The sequence below is a fragment of the Anser cygnoides genome, chromosome 1 (assembly GCF_040182565.1).
Source record: "Anser cygnoides isolate HZ-2024a breed goose chromosome 1, Taihu_goose_T2T_genome, whole genome shotgun sequence".
Classification (NCBI taxonomy): domain Eukaryota; kingdom Metazoa; phylum Chordata; class Aves; order Anseriformes; family Anatidae; genus Anser; species Anser cygnoides.
In genome coordinates, this window is record NC_089873.1 from 208,059,872 (window position 1) to 208,076,018 (window position 16,147).

The 16,147-nt window shown below is 42.9% G+C and overlaps 1 protein-coding gene across 19 annotated transcripts in view; it reads left to right on the forward strand.

The window, feature by feature from the left end:
• TENM4 (teneurin transmembrane protein 4) overlaps positions 1–16,147 on the forward strand; it is a 1,678,763-nt gene that overhangs the window by 1,474,722 nt on the left and 187,894 nt on the right. The window lies entirely within an intron of this gene.

Here is a 16,147-nt window from a genome sequence, read left to right on the forward strand (position 1 = left end):
TTTTTAAGTAGGAAGGACTGGGGACAATTTGCTATCTGGGTGGAGAAGCATTGTTGTTTTTTTCTTAAGCTGTGCATGATCTGAATTTATGGGCCGTCAGCGTTCATTATGGAAGTAATTGAAACTTTAGAAGTGAAAATTGTATTTTGCCTTCTGTAAACTTGGGGTGTTAACGTTACTTTTCCTCAGTCAGAGCTGATATTTGTGTTACAAATGTCTTAGAAAGGTCCATTCCTCCACTCCTCTTGTAAGCTGTCAGCAGTGCAAACTCTACTTGTCAGACACTTGGAGATGTGATCATAGGTAACAATGCCTGTGTCTCGTGGCGCAAATGAGTCTTTTTGATTTCATAGTGGCTTCCTGTACACTAATGATCTATAAAAGGTTGTGGTTAGAATTACAAATCTTAGCCTGGATCGAAAGATTTTTGCTTTCATTTCACATGAGTATAATTAGCACTACCACAAAGGATTGCTTTTACTGTGCTCCTTTTATGTGCACTTCTTTAATGACTGATACTTCTCCACTCCTGCCTTGTATCATACTTTGGTCACTTTCGTGCCTTCTCTAAGAGGAGCAGAAATGATTAATTAACCAACATTAAATCAGCAGCAGTTTGATGGAATATGCAGTCAATTTTCATCATTTGCTGTGTACATTTGGACTCGCCTTTCTCATTTGTCTGGTATTCTCCCTGTGCCCTGAACATGGTTCCTCTGGACATTATCTCAGTGTGTCAGAGGAGTATCGTTACAACTCAGAACAGCGGTGCCTGTTAATTCTGACGGAGGAGGTACATGTCATTTGATAGATTAAGAAGAGTTTGGTGGTTTGCCTCTTGCTGTTCTCCTTCTCAAACTCCTTTTTTGGAGTTTTGAGAAGATCAGACTTTTAAAAATCACAGTTTAACGTGGCTGAAAGGTAGGTCCATTGAGTGATCTCCCTTTTTTTCCCCATTCAGATGAATTCTGTGGCATCCGCTAGGCTCCGTGGCTGGCTGGCGAGGTGCCAGAAATGCTGATCAGGTTGAACTGCTGTAATTATGGGTCATAATTACTAATTTCTAAAGGAACTATCAATTATTAAAAATCAAATTCGATGGTTCAATTCAGCATAAACATATTTAACAAAGGTTGTCTCTACCAGACCCAGCGTTCTAATCAACAAGCAAAAAGGCAGATATTTAATTAGATTTTGATGAAAAATTGTGTTTAATTTCAAGTATAATCAATTATTAATTACTGTAATGAGTGACTCTGGCGGGGTTTACTAATTAACTCATTTAAAAATTATGAATAACCTTTTCATTTGTAATTATTTTCTACATCCTGTCAAGTTGCAGATGAGAATTGTATCACCTAGCCCAAAAGGAAAAAAAGAAGAATCAGGGAGTCAAAATGTTTGTGCTTTCACTAAGTTAAGCTTAGACGTTTTGCATTCTGATAAAAACTACGCAGTTATTTACTGAACTGGTTCATTCTTTTAAATAACCAGGTCTGTTTGCAAAACAAGCGGTTGTTTTTCCTACAGTATTTTTTCCCGTTTTCGCTTAGTTGCATTTTCTTACGCATACATTTTCTCAATTAAGCAGTATCTTGATCTTTTTGATGCCCCAGAGACCATCTGAGTGGTAAGGTGCAAGTGATCAGGTGCAGAAAGAGCTAATCTATATTACACCCTATCAATGTTAGGAACATTACTTGCCACCCGTTCTTGTTGGTTAAAATAACCATAGAAGTTTAACGACCATTTTCATCCTGCAAAGCAAACTGATGTCGTTGGAGAGACTTCCATTTAAGTGAGTGGGCTTTGGGTCAGGTCACAGAATCCTAGGATCCCCACAAGGCTGGTGGTGTCGGGCAGCTGCGGGTCCCTGTGGTGCCAGCCCTGCTCCAGCAGGGCCACCCCGAGCAGGGGGCCCAGCCCCACGTCCAGGCGGCTGCTGGAGATCCCCAAGGAGGAGCCCCCAGCCCCTCTCTGGTCCCATGACAGTGGTACAGCTTTTACTCTTTTTTTCTTTCTTTGTACACTGATTAGTTCATGGAAATACTTCAGAGTAATGTCTAGGGCTTCACAGCATCAGACATATCACAATCGTCTGTTTAAATATTAAAAATCACCCATTGATTCCTTACGTATCTATACAAGTGTACGGAGCTAGGGACATCCATAATTCTGCTCTTGCCAATACTTTTTGTGTGACAAATGCTCAGGCACAACTGTCATGGGTGACCATATGAGGCAGGCAGAGCTGCATGTAAACAACAAGGCATTTGGTTGTTTCTGAAGTTCTTTGCTGAAGACAGTTCATCTTTTAAATTCATCTGAAACACTTGCTAACTCATTTGTTTAAGGCTAAAAGCCAGAGTTTCCATTTTTTAAGAAAGACTTTTTCATAGAACCATGGAATCATAAAAAGGTTTGGGTTGGAAGGGATCTTAAAGCCCACCTAATTCCACCCCTGCCATGGTCAGGGACATGTCCCCTGAGTCCAGGCTGCCCCCAGCCCCACCCAGCCCAGCCCTGGGCACTGCCAGGGCTGGGGCACCCCCAGCTCCTCCGGGCAGCCTGGGCCAGGGCCTCAGCGCCCTCAGAGGGAAGAATTTCTTCCCAATGCCTCCCCGAAGCCTCCCCCCTGCCAGGCTCCAGCCGGTGCCCCTCGTCCTGTCCCCCCAGCCCTGACAAAGAGTCCCTCCCCAGCTTCCCTGCCCCCCCTGCAGGCCCTGGCAGGCCGCTGGCAGCTCTCCCCGGGGCCTTCTCTTCCCCAGGCCCACCACCCCCAGCTCTCACCCCCAGCCTGGCCCCACAGCAGAGTCCAGCTTCTCACCCCCCACCACCCCCAGGTCCCTCTCCTCAGGGCTGCTCTCCAGCCATTCCCTGCCCAGCCTGGATTTGGGCTTGGGATTTTGTGGTGGTTTTACTCGGGTGGGCGGCCGAGCTCCACCACAACCGCTCTCTCACTCCCCCTCCTGAAAGAGGAACTGGGAGAAAATACAATGAAAAGGGCTCAAGGGTTGAGATAAGGACAGGGTGATCACGCAGTAATTATTGTGACGGGCAAAACAGGCTCAGCATAGGGAGATAGTAAGATTTATTGCCTATTACTAACAAGCTAGAGAAGCGAGAAACAAAGGAAAGAAACAAAAAGCACCTGCCCCCCCATCCACCAGCTTCCACCTCCTTCCCCCGAGCAGCGCAGGGGAACGGGGAATGGGGGTTATGGTCAGTCTATAGCGCTTCTTCTCTGCCGCTCCTTCTCGGTCACTCTCGTCCCCTGTGCTGTGGGGTCCCTCCCACAGGATGCAGTCCTTGCTGAACTGATCCGGCGTGGGCTGCCCACAGGCAGCAGCTCTTCAAGAACTGCTCCAGATATGGGTCTGTACCGCGGGGTCCATCCCTCAGGAGCAAACTGCTCCAACCTGGATCCCCCACGGGCAGCAGCTCCTGCCAGGTCACCTGCTCCTGCGTGGGCTCCTCTCCACGGGCTACAGCTCCGGCCCGGAATCTGCTCCGGCAGGGGTCTTCCACAGGCCGCAGCCTCCGTCGGTGCAGGTCCACCTGCTCCACCGGGGTCTCCTCCACAGGCTGCAGCGTGGAACCCTGCTCCACCATGGTACTCCATGGGCTGCAGGGGGACAGCCTGCTTCACCATGGTCCCCACCACAGGCCGCAGGGGACTTGTGCTCCGGTGCCTGGAGCACCTCTCCCCCTCCTTCTTCACTGACCTTGGCGCCTGCAAGGCTGTTCCTCACTCCTCTCACTCTCCCAGCTGCTGTGTGGTGCAGCATTTTTTTTTCCCCCGTCTTAAATATGCTCTCACAGAGGCGCAAAACATCACTTACTGGCTCAGCTCTGGTCAGCAGTGGGGCCCTTACCAAACATGGGGCTGCTTCTAGATCCTTCTCACAGAAGCCACCCCTATGGCCCCCTGCTACCAAAACCTGGCGACGTAAACCCACTACAGATTTGTGCAGGACCTTGCACTTGGCCTTGGTGAACCTCATGAGGTTCACACAGCCCCACCTCTCAGCCTGTCCAGGCCCCTCTGGATACCGTCCCTTCCCTCCGGTGTGCTGGAGGGGTTGATTGCAACCACCCAGCCAATTCCTTCCCCACCGAGTGGCCAATCCATCACATCCATGTCCCTCCAATTTAGAGAGAAGGATATCATTCAGGACTGTGTGAAACGCTTTGCACAAGTCCAGTTAGATGACATCAGTTGCTCTTCCCCTATCCACAAAGCTGTAACCCCATCGTAGAAGGCCACCAAATTTGCCAGGCATGACCCACCCTTAGTGAAGCCATGTCGGCTGTCACCAATCACCTCCTTATTTTCCATGTGTGTTTGTTCTTAAATATATATATTTTTAATAGTCTGAGGTTCACTGATCTTGCTGGGCTTTTTCAAAGAGGAGAGGAGGCATAAACAGAAGTCCCTGGAAGCTGAACGGCTGGTATCGTGTCAACATGGTGACCAAGCTTGAAGCTTTTGCAGGTCTGAGTCACTGGTCTTGAAAGATAATGACAAACAAAATATAACAGAGTGCATTAAGCACCAGAAGCGGGTTTTCATTTGAATTAACCAGTTTTTGATTGACTTGTTGCCACCTTTTCAAATATTCAAAGACACACACTACAGCAGCGACAACAATACGCATCGAAGTTCGGTGCACACACAGTTTATGCAAATCCCGGGAGCTCTACAGTCGCTTGTCTCGTGGGGTGAGAACACCAAAGAGAAAAGCAGCGGCAGATCGGGGCTGTAACATTAAAACGGCAGGGACGGCACCACTGGAGCCACTGAAATGAAAGGCCTCTTTAAGCAGCTTGTAACTGACCTGCAAATTTGCTGTTCCAGGAGGTCGGGAAGAGACACCGCTTTAAAATTAAATTGTCCGTTTTAGGATTTGTCCCTTCTACCGACATTCAAACGAGGAAAAAATCCCTGGCTTTTGCTGGGATGGGGAGGCGTCTGTATGGCAAGGAGCTCTGCCTTGGAGGGACAATTTAGAGACACAGATAATACCATGAGGTGTGTTGCTATCTGAATACTTTGTCTGCACTTTCTGTACCTGGTAGATGCCAGGCCTGATAACACAGCTCTGTAGAGTCTCTTGACATTGCTGCTCTACTCGGGGGGAAGATTTCTGAGTTTAGAAATAGAAAAGACCTGTTTGATTGTCCAGATCTCCATGCCCAGCAGCTGTTTGGCTAGATCCGCGGAACAGTTTCTAAATGAATTAGTGATGGAGAATAGTTTCTTTCTTCTGAAACAGAAGGTATTATCCTCTGCCTGATGTACATTCCAGACGAGATGGGAGCACGATTTGATGTAGTTAGGCGCTTGCAATTTTCCTATACTTAAGCATGTGTTGCGGTTGCATTGCATGAACAGCAAGAAAGATGGACATTTGATTTAAATTAAAGTTAGGGCTGGAAAACATATTATGAAGCCAAAACAGCCATTCGTTTGATTGGAGTCAGGTCTTGGTTCGTCTGAACTCCGTACAGATGCAGCTTCCCTTAAAGAACAGCGTTGCTTGCTATGGGCAAAATGCTTTGACAGTAAAATGGTGCTAGGGCTATGATGTGTTTATAAAGCGTCTTTCCTTTCGTTGTCTGAAGATCACCCTGAAAGCTAACTTCAGCTGAGTTTCTCTTTGATTCTTTGATGATATGTAGTAAACCCAATTTAAAGCAGCTCTCCAAAGCTCTTAGCTATCCAACTGGTTAGCTGTGGATGTGTAACATGCCCATTACTGTAGCGTTTACATGCCACTTGAGATCAGTAGGAAAAGTTGCCATTGCTTAATTCTTAAAATTGAGCTATATTTATTCTATTTTTATGCCTTGATAGTAAGGTTTTTGTTCAACTTAAACTATAAAGCAATTTATTACCATACCAACAAGTTTCTTTTATTTTCTGCTTTCAGATTTCTTTTCTGAAGATCCCAGATTAAGTTCTGTTTTGCTACCATTGCCATTTGTTCTTTTGATTCACAGGGATTTTTCAGTGTTTTCCACTTCCATCTTATCTTAAATAAAATGCAGAAATGGTAGTTCAACAATCTGTTCTAGCAAAGCCTTTACACTATGAAGTCAATCTGCCACCTAAAGAAGAGCTTCCAGGTCCTTTTTTGGTTCTTTCACATATTCCACAAACTACTGCACACTTGGTAACTTCGGGTCTCATTTTCTTCATTTCACCCTTCATCTACAAAAACTGTGAAATCCATTTTGAAAAGTGCTATGGTACCATCAGAAATATATTTTATGTACAGTAGATGTTTGTAAGACTCAACATTTCAGGATACTGGTTGAGAGGGACCATCATCACAACTGAGCACTGCCATTTTTATGTTATCTAGTAATGCCTGAATTTGTGGCTTTTTTTTTTTTCTGTTAAAGCTGGTTTCTGTTGTGCCAAATGCATACGAGCACGCTTAGTGCCAGTCCTTCACTAGGAGTCTTACAATTTAAATGACATCTAGCTCTTTCTCTCCAGTTTTCCATTTCGAAGTAGATTAACATACCATCTGATCATGTCTCGTTGATGCAGTCTTAAAAACCTTTTTTAACTCCTTATACACAGTGACATTTGGGAAATGGGGGCCTTATTCTTCTCTTGAACATGCTCTTCTTAACCTGGAGTAACTCCATTTACTTTAGCACTGGTTCAAATGCAGTCAGAGTTGAGGGCATTGGTCCCGGTGTCTGCAACAGGAGCTGGACCAAGCCTAGAAAAGTCTCTCTATATTTTTATATGTTCCTGATTATGGAGAATGATATGGTTAAAGACAAAATACTTCAAGAGAGGTGCTGACCTTCCATCCAGTTCTGAATGATCCCACTGCCTGTTCTGGTGCTGAGCTCCAAATTGTTTCAGGAAAGCTAATACACAAGATGAGTCTCAGCCACTTGGAGAGATGCTGTGAAAGAGAGCTTTCAGCTCGTCTTTAAGTGCACGATTTCAGACTCTGTTTTGTTGTCTTTCATTGCAGCTTTAGGTGCATGGTGGTATTAATTATAACTCCCATCTTGTTTTCCGTCATCTGCAAAGTCAGGAAAAGCTGTTTGTATTATTAGAAGGCTGTGTGCGTCTTTTTTTTGTTTGGATTCTGCACTGTGTCTTTGGATAGCAGCCACTGCCAGCTTTAAAGTTCAGAGGAAAGGAAGTACAAGTGATTTAACTGCAGCTTTAACATATAGGTTATAAAGGTACAAGATCCTACTTTAAAGCTATTCTTGTGAAGATCAATTCATTCAGGTGGGTGGTAAAAAACTTACCATAGAAACTCCGTTAAAGAACATTCACTGTTTCAACCTAGATAAGATCTGCAAGCTGACATTAAAAATGTTGGGATAGGAGAAATATGCGATGGTGCAAACACTATTGAGAGAGAGATGCTGCCAGAAAATATTACTGGAAAAGGATAGTAGAACATAATATAAACACTCTAATTTTACTAGAGCTGCCCAGTGTGCCAAGTGGGATAGGTATAAAAATAAGAAGTATTAAAATGTAGGTGGCATCGGATGGCAACACATTCTGAAGCTCAGCAGAGGAATTGCTGCTCTGCAAAGCGGTTAGCACTCCTCCAGAGTCTACCCTGATATAGAGCATGTTCAACTACGGCATCTTTTACAAACTGGTTCGGTGTTTATTGGAAGTGAGAAGTAGTAGGAAGATTCCCTTAATTTTCCTTTAAATCATTTTCTTAATTGGTAATGTTAAAAGCCATAAATGCTATTAGATCATGTAGTCTGACCTCTTAGGACACTGCAAGTTGGTAAATTCACGCTCCCTAATCCACCATTTTAACACAGACAAATCACATATCTACTTCAGATCCTGGTTTCCCAAGCTCACCATGCAAGGATCCCATTAGCTCTTTTGGGCTATGAAAATATTGAAAATAACATTGGGCTTTTATTCAGACCCACTATCAATTGTTAAATTTCACCAGAAATTTTAACGTTTCATGTTTTTTCACCAATCATGATGATTTTATAGCACTGCTAGAGACAGCTGAGGAGTATTTCTCTGTCACTGCCATCCCTAACTGAGCTTACTCTCATGACTAGTTACCCACACAAATGTCTGGTAATTAAAAACACTGAAAGAAAGCCCATTACAGAAAACGTTCTTTCTTTCTGCGCTACTTGCATATTGCTTTTTACTGTTGGAAAGTGCTTGTTTCTTTAGTCTGAAAGTCATCCCGCATTAAATCAAATGCTTTACAAAACTCTAATTGTGTCAAAATATGAGTAACTGTTTCTTAAGATCTATTTTTCAGAAAAGCAGTATAATTGGCCTGAGTTCCCACACATTCACTTTCGTTATTCTTCCTCGGATGAATTCGGTGTTATGTTTTCCATTATTTTGTCTGTAATAGATGTCAGGCTACCCAGTGTAAGTGACTTGCATCTTCTTTTCCCTTCTTAAATATTTGCACAGCATTAACCCTGTTCTAATCTCTCGGTAGCTGGTTCAGTATTAATCAGTGAGTCAGATTCCTCTTCTGCTAGCTCGTCTCATTTACTGGGTACAAGTTAAATGAGCCTGCAGATTTAAAAATGTTTGTCCTTGAATAGATGTAGTTTAATATAATTCTTGGTTATTAATGGACTGGAAAAAAAAAGTTATTTCCTGTGAAATAATTGCATTATCCTAGTTATTTTCAAAAACCAGAACAAAAATACTTACTGAACATTTTAGCCTTTATTAAAACATTATTAACAATTTCCCCATCTCCATCAAGTAAATAGCTAAATTGTCGCTCAGTTTACTGGGTTTCAATACACTTTAAAAATGTTCTATTGTTCTTTCTTTTTTCAGGCCATGGATTTTTTTTCTTCATGCCCTCAGCTTCCTTTATCAACTTCCTGCATGGTCTTAGATTTATATAGATTACTCCCTGGTTCCCTGTTGTTCTGTTTTGTGTTTTTTTTTTTCTTATATATTACTTTTTTATTTCTGCTTATTGTTTTATTTTGACACTGAATGAAGAGGTCCGTTTGTCAAAGTCGGATCCTCTTTCATCACTGTGGGGTCTCGGGGAGAATGGCTTCCTTTTAGAAGCAGACCACCAGTATGATTGAGTCTGGAACTGGTCGAAAGGGGACCGAGGCCGTATACCCAGAGGGCTCCGTCTGATCCTGAGGTTTGCATCAATGCCTCATGAAACCAGGCATCAGTCACGTAACACCACAGTTAGCCCTTTAGCTGCCTGATCCCTTCTTAAATTTAAGAATGTTTAATGCAAGGAGGGATGAGTTTAATTTCCCCCTCTTTTTAGTAAATGGCAAGATATGAGCTCTCAGCTTTTATAAGCTTTTATCAGTTGCTTTTAGTGAGTTTTTATAGTTGCCATAAGCCCCCAGAAAAGAAAATAACAGCATGCTGACACCGAAAGTGCTGACCTTGCCTTTATGGCAGTGCCACAGATGTGCTGCTATAATCTTCATTTCACGGCTTAGGTTGACCTTTGCACACAGACACTGAAAAGAAATCAATTTTACAGATCTTAATATCTACTGGAAGGAGTTCTCCTCAAGTCTGTGTTTTTATTTCATACTAATTACTGTGAAATAACATAATTTAATTGCAGTTAAGTGGAGAGAGAAAAAGAAACGTTTCCAGTAATGGGCTTTCCTTCAGTTTTTTTAAATACCGTACGTTAGTGTGGGTAACTAGGCAGAAGAGGAAGCTCAGTTAGGGATGTCAGTGGCAGTGAAAAGCATTTCTGAGTTATACTTCAGTGTTTCTCTCCCATCCTTTTCTAGCATAAATTAGAAGATGGCTTCGAACCCTTATCTGCAGCCAGGTCATACGTTTCTATCGGATGCGTGCAGCGAGGCATTCTCTGAGGTTTGTTTTTACCTGTAGTTAAAGCTGAGATATGTGGTAGGTACACATCTTTACAGTGCTAAGTGAAGTGTTGCAGTTAAGTATATCACCTAGATAACACACCAGATGACCTCTAACATACAGAACAAGATGTCCAATGTGCTCTTTGCCTCTGTGACAAGATTTCAACATCACTGCTTCTGCTGAAACTTAAAAGCTCCAAAAGGACCACTTGCACAGTTCACTCTGAGATACCAGAATCTAGTGCTCAATCAATAGGTAGGTGGAGGTTGTTGAAGCCCTGTTTAAATGAAAATCTGATAAACTCTCCCACCATCACCAGCCTTTTTCCTCTTCATTTCATTTTGTCATACCTTAAATTCCTGTCCTTACTGCAGTCAGAAGTTTTTGCCTAGGAAGATGATGAGAACAGCATATGTTTGCTGTTATCAGCTATGGTAGCACATAGCACAGCAGCAGCATCGCACCTTGCTTGCCTGGTACAACTGTACCATCACTTCATTATGTAAAGAGACTCTTTAAAAAGCAAAGCAGAACAAGGCAGTTAGCAGAGAGGATGGCTATGCTTGCACTATGTACTTATAAAGGAACTCTAGTTCGATGATCAGTGGAGCAGAATTTCTTTCAGTTACGGTAAAAATTATAATGAAATCAAACATCAAACGGTCTTTCTAGGGCTTTTGGTGGAAAGAAAAAATACAAAACACTCAAATCCAAGCATAATGATATCGCAAATGGTATTAATACCAGTGGTCAGCAGCAGTTTATTTATATTAGTGCACCTTCTCCAATCAAGGTGGGGCATGGTCTACTCCAGGTTGTGAAATAAGTGTATCTGGGACCATTCCTGGAATCCAGCTGGTCCAGACTGGGTCCATTTCTGTTCTCCTGACCTCTCGTGGATGGTCACAGCCAAAGAGATCTGTAGAGAACGATTTCTGGTCCTTCCTAGCAAGGATTCCTATGCTCAGGAATTCAGGTGCTGACTAACCAGAGCCAAAATCATGGCAGAGTTCGTTCTAACAAATTAATTCTTTGGACTTCCAAGTTTCACTGCTTGGCGATATTTCTTGGTAGTGTTTAATTCTCTAGCATCAATGTAGTTTTGGGGGATGAAGGATCAAGGCAGAGCACAATGCCCCTGACCAAGCACGTTGGTATATTTTGTTTAAGGAAGAGACAAAATGACCATGGCCAAAGTGATCACAAGCAAACAGATCCTAAACAGACTTGTGGAAGACAGGTTCTGGATCTCCACTGCCAGCGCAGTCATCAACTTACACAAAATTTTGCCCTTCAACCTACAGTTATTCTGTGCTCTTATTGCAGAAGAGTAGAGGTAGCAGCGAATGGTGACAGCTCTTTTCTGTTAGACAGAACAAACAATGGTGTGTGCTTTATCACATTCCTGGTCCACACAGAGTTGGCTGCCATAAAAGTAGAAAATCTGAGTTCATACATGCTCAGGAGGGACCTATTTAGAGTACTGTAGCAAAATTGTCTGCACTGAGTGTATTCTTCCCCTTTCCAACCCCCTCCTACTGCTACCAACCAGGCTGCACATATGGCATCCCTAGAAAGCAATTGAACGTGCTGCAATGCTGGAGTTGCCAGGGTTGAGTGGCAATCTCTGTGCAATTGTTCTGCTCAGCACTGGGCCAGTGGAAAAAAGAAATAGCCTGTGATGAGAGAATTAAAGGCTATTACAGAGTACATATGCATACAGGAGCTGATCTAAAATCACACACGCAATCTTAATTCTGTTCTTCGCTCAATTCTGAGCGCTTGACTTGGCGAACTTTGAGTTTCTTTAGTAAATGCTTTTTTTTAGGTGTAATTAAATATAAAGATGGCTGTGGGCCTTTTAAGAGAGCGCTGTGGGTTGCACTTGCCAGCACTTGCCTTAATCTATGTGCTGGATTTAGTTCTAAGTCCAAGGGAACAAATCATCGGGTTGTGTTAGGTTTCGTTACTGAGAGAGCTTTTCACACTGATCTGAACCATTCACTTAGATTTATAGTACCTCAAAGTACTGGGCTGGGTTTTGCCCATGGTGTCTGGGCAGAAAAAAAAAATAAAAAAATCTAGTGTCATTAATTGTGCTGTGTCACCCAGTTTATCAGCTTTCTCAGACTGTACATTTGTATCCATTTGCTGAGCTTTTGTACAGAAAAAAAGAATAAATCCCTCTCCAAATGAACTGTTGGAACAATCTGCTTCTTTTTCAAGTTCATATAAAGCAAATTAAAAACTAGATTAAAAGATTGTTAGCCTGCTTTAAACATACCCATGTGTTTGTCATGGCCAAAGCAGTTAAAACAATAAGATACCCCTAAATACATGTGCAGATGATTTTTTTTTTCAGATCTCTTCAAAAAGCCACCAAGCCAATCGTATTCAGCTTTAGGATTCAGGTTTGATGGTGGAGCACTCTCTGCCCCTGATCTACAAAATGTGTAAATTCGTGCTTCATTTAAAGCACCTCCATCACACTCTTGTAGTCACTGGATTCACTCAAGCTAAGTACAGCTTACGTTAAACCTGTGCTTTGGGTGTCGAGGGATTCAGAGACTGCCGTTCCGTTCATTTTTCTTACATCAACTAGCACAGCCCAATGGGGGCTCCAGTGCTATTTCAACCTGCACGGTGACTAATGCAGTTTTCAGCTGATTTTAGGATTAAACCATAAGCAGCACTCTCAACTCATTTTACTCATCTTCAGAATAAAATTCAGGAGGATTGATGAGCTGACAAGCCATCTGACAGATCCGTTCACTCAACAAATTATACAGGCATGTTTCGATCTCAGCCCCTAAGCTGGGATACTAAACGTAACCTCTGATCCCACCTCTTATGCTGGGGTGAAGGTAACAGATTGTGATTTTGAAGCAACAAAACTATGTCTTTCAGACTTTAAGCAACCTATTATACTAATTTGGAAAAGCAGATTTTCTCACGATATCTGGCAGAGCTAATAAGGAAGGAAGCATGTGAGAGGTTGTTGATTTACCTATGTAAATTACACCCTTTTAAACCAGGGTCTCACAGTTTATAAGCATGTCATGAAATGGTGTTTGTAAAATTATACTGTCCACAACAGGCTAGCCCGGAATTTTAGTAGTTGCAAAGCAAGGTAGGAGGCCCTCTGGTAGGGCTGCCTGTCCTCATTTCTCTAATTGAAGTGAGTAGCCCAATGGGAAAACCATTATTTCTAATATTATATACACAAATTAAAACTCCATTTAGAGGTACAGTGGGACCATCTTATAATTGACTTTGATCGCGAAGAAATATCTCAGTAATATTTATAGTAATATGGTCTCTGCCAGAAAGGGTATCTAGAAGGGAAAATATTATTTTACTGAGAAAGGGCTGAGCACGTGTAACACCAAATTTACTAGAGCTGTGGGGGCTGGAATAAGCTGCTTTGGTGCAGTAAGCTGCCTAATAGCAGCAAAATGTTGCTGAGATCCATCCTTCAACTTCCTATTCTGCGTTCACAATGGCGAAGGAAATTACAGATTCTATTTAAGCAGGCAGCTCCTTGGATAAGCCACAACACCTTTATGTCATTTTTTTTTTCCTATAGGTTGACGCTTTAAAAAATCCTCCTAAAAATACCCGTAAAAATATGCTAAGCATTTAAAATTGCAGTTTTCTTCCCTGTAGGAGATGAGAAGCATCCAGCAAGCTACTAGAGCACTGGAGGGGCCAGTGATCATCTATTAGCAGTCTGAATGGACAGGCAATCACTTGAAAGTCTTTGATCCCCAGGGGTAATTAGGAAGACATTGAATAGGAAGTGCTGACTCTTTGCATCGAACAAACATTGAGTTTAACTGCTTCATTTTATAACATGTCTTCCTCCCAGTCACTTCCTTGAAGGTTTCAAAGAAATGTGATGCTTCAGCTGGAAGCTTTTTTTTCTTCCCTATTAAGAGCAATTGAGGACTAAATTAAAATATAAAGTGTTCTCCTAAGAAGGGACTAATACTATTTGGTAGACCATCTGCTTCTGTCTTGGAAATCTTTGATACAGCTCTTCAGTGAGGAGGGGTCAGAGAATAAATGGTGTGTGTCAAATCAAAGCAAGTGAATGCCTTTGCAGCCAGGAATTTAGGTGATTAACACCGTGCTTTGTTTCCCTGAGAGGTAGTTCCTACTCTGGTGGCAACATTTTAAGAGGTAGGAAGCTCTCAGTCGTTTGAATTCCTTCTTTGCAGGTGGTGATTTTGGCTGGGGGAAGGAGGAAACCCAGGTTTCCTTCTGGTGCTTTCATAGTTTGAGCTCTGAATGTAGAGGAATGGCCAAGCAATAAAAAAAAAAAAAAAAAAAAAAAGACACAATTATCTCTCTATTTAGCACCGAAATCCTTCATCCTACTCGCTTCACCCAGGGACAGGCAGTAAGGGTTCTCCATTTCTCAGCATGAAGAATTTGCAGCCTGGCCTAACAGAGTGTCTTTATCCCCCGCCGATGAAGAAGGCTTGTAAAACCTTTTTTTTTCTCACTGGTGCTGGATCACTGAGCAATCGGGGAAGGGGCCAGCCAGGGAGCTTACAATAAAGGGCATTACCCTAAACGTCCCTCTTTGGTTTGTTCTGTTTTATTTTTCTAAATGATTGCCCTGTGACAAATAAACCAACAGGGCAGGAAGCAGAACCGTGGGACCTCCCAGCCGCAGGCTGTGTCTTCACTTAAACAACACGCAATCGATCTGTCTTTGGGGCTCTGGTCTTCGAGGCCTCTTAATTTTGCATTTCCAGGCCTGGCTTCAGCCGGGCTGTGTGCAGGGTTCTCTGCTCCCACACGGTGGGCAGGTTCACGTCCGTCTGGGCAGGGGGTGATTTCTCAAGTCGGGTTTTCCATTCCATAAATAAGTGCTCTAAGCCGTGAAAGGAGGGCATTTACCCATAGGAAATAACTCCAGATGCTGGTAGCGTCACAGAGAGCTGTGCAGTTCTCAGTCCCAAGGTGACCGCAAAAGTCCGTGCAGGAACTGCGCTCTCTTTGTCCCGCAGCGTCTGGCTCAGTGACCAGGTATTTACAGGGGAAAGGTGTGAATTCGCGATATTACGGACCACTGGGGTCTGCAGTAAGGATACCGGACTTCAATTCCAGGCCCGAGAGCTTGTTTAGTACTTGGGCATTAAATCGCTGCAGCATCAGAGCCGCATGCCTTTAGATGAACCCCGCAAGGAGCCAGGACTTGGCCTTACAAGCAAGGAGAGCAGGTACGATACACCACATCCAGGCTTGCTGCTCTTACCCCCTTCTGACACCAAAAGGGCCACAGGACATACTTTAATCCTCGATGTCTGCCGTGTTGGCATGTCCTGCCTCTCCAGGCCACAGAAACATTGTCCGGCACGGAAACAGAAACAGCAGTGAAAGAGAAAAACAAACTGGTTGTTTTCTTTCTCTAATGTTTGTTTTGCCGCTTCCATTCTCCTTAATCTTGCGTGCCTCTTCCTTGATTTATTGAAGATTGACAAACCAGTGATTATTTCATGCTGAAAGGCTCCTTTTCATAACACTGAATGTCACAAAAATATGATTAATTCTGCAACAGTCAATTCTCCCACTTCTGCAGAAATCATATAATTTCAGTGTAGAGAGACAGTTATCCAGATAATTACAGTCAAGTTTATTCCAGAGACAGGAGTGAAAGCAATACATTTACTTGAGTCAAAATTAGCCCTGAGTAATTCAGTGGAGGAATTCAGCTTTTTTTTTTTTTTTTTTTTCAATTAGGAGAAAAAGTAAAACTCAGGTCTCATTTTAGAAAGTGTGTTATTATAAGACTGATTGTTGAACCTGGAGGTTAAAGAGGAATGTGTAAGCACCACGTATCTCATGCTTGATTCCGCAAAAAGACGGGGGAGCAAAGAAACAAAATATTCAAGACATCTTCTTAACCACTGACTGAGCTCCAGCTGTTTTTCCTATTCCCTTTCTTTCTTTGCTTTCCTTTGCTCTCTCTGAATTTTCCCTCTTTTTCTTGGTTTCTAACCTGTATTTTTCTCACCTTCCTCCTTTTTCTTTCGCATTTTTATTCTTGTTCATTATGGCACCGGTACCTCTCACACTGTCTTTTCCCACTTTCTTTGCCCCGTGCTGCACTGGGGGGCTTTGGAAAACCATTCTCCCTACCAGCAGCACTCCTTTGGCTTGTTTTATTTCATATTAGAAGCCCCAAAGACTTTCTGTCTCGCCTGACTGCTCTCGGGGCTCCGTGTAAATCCAGGCTGTGCACCACGCTCGTGCTGCTGCTGA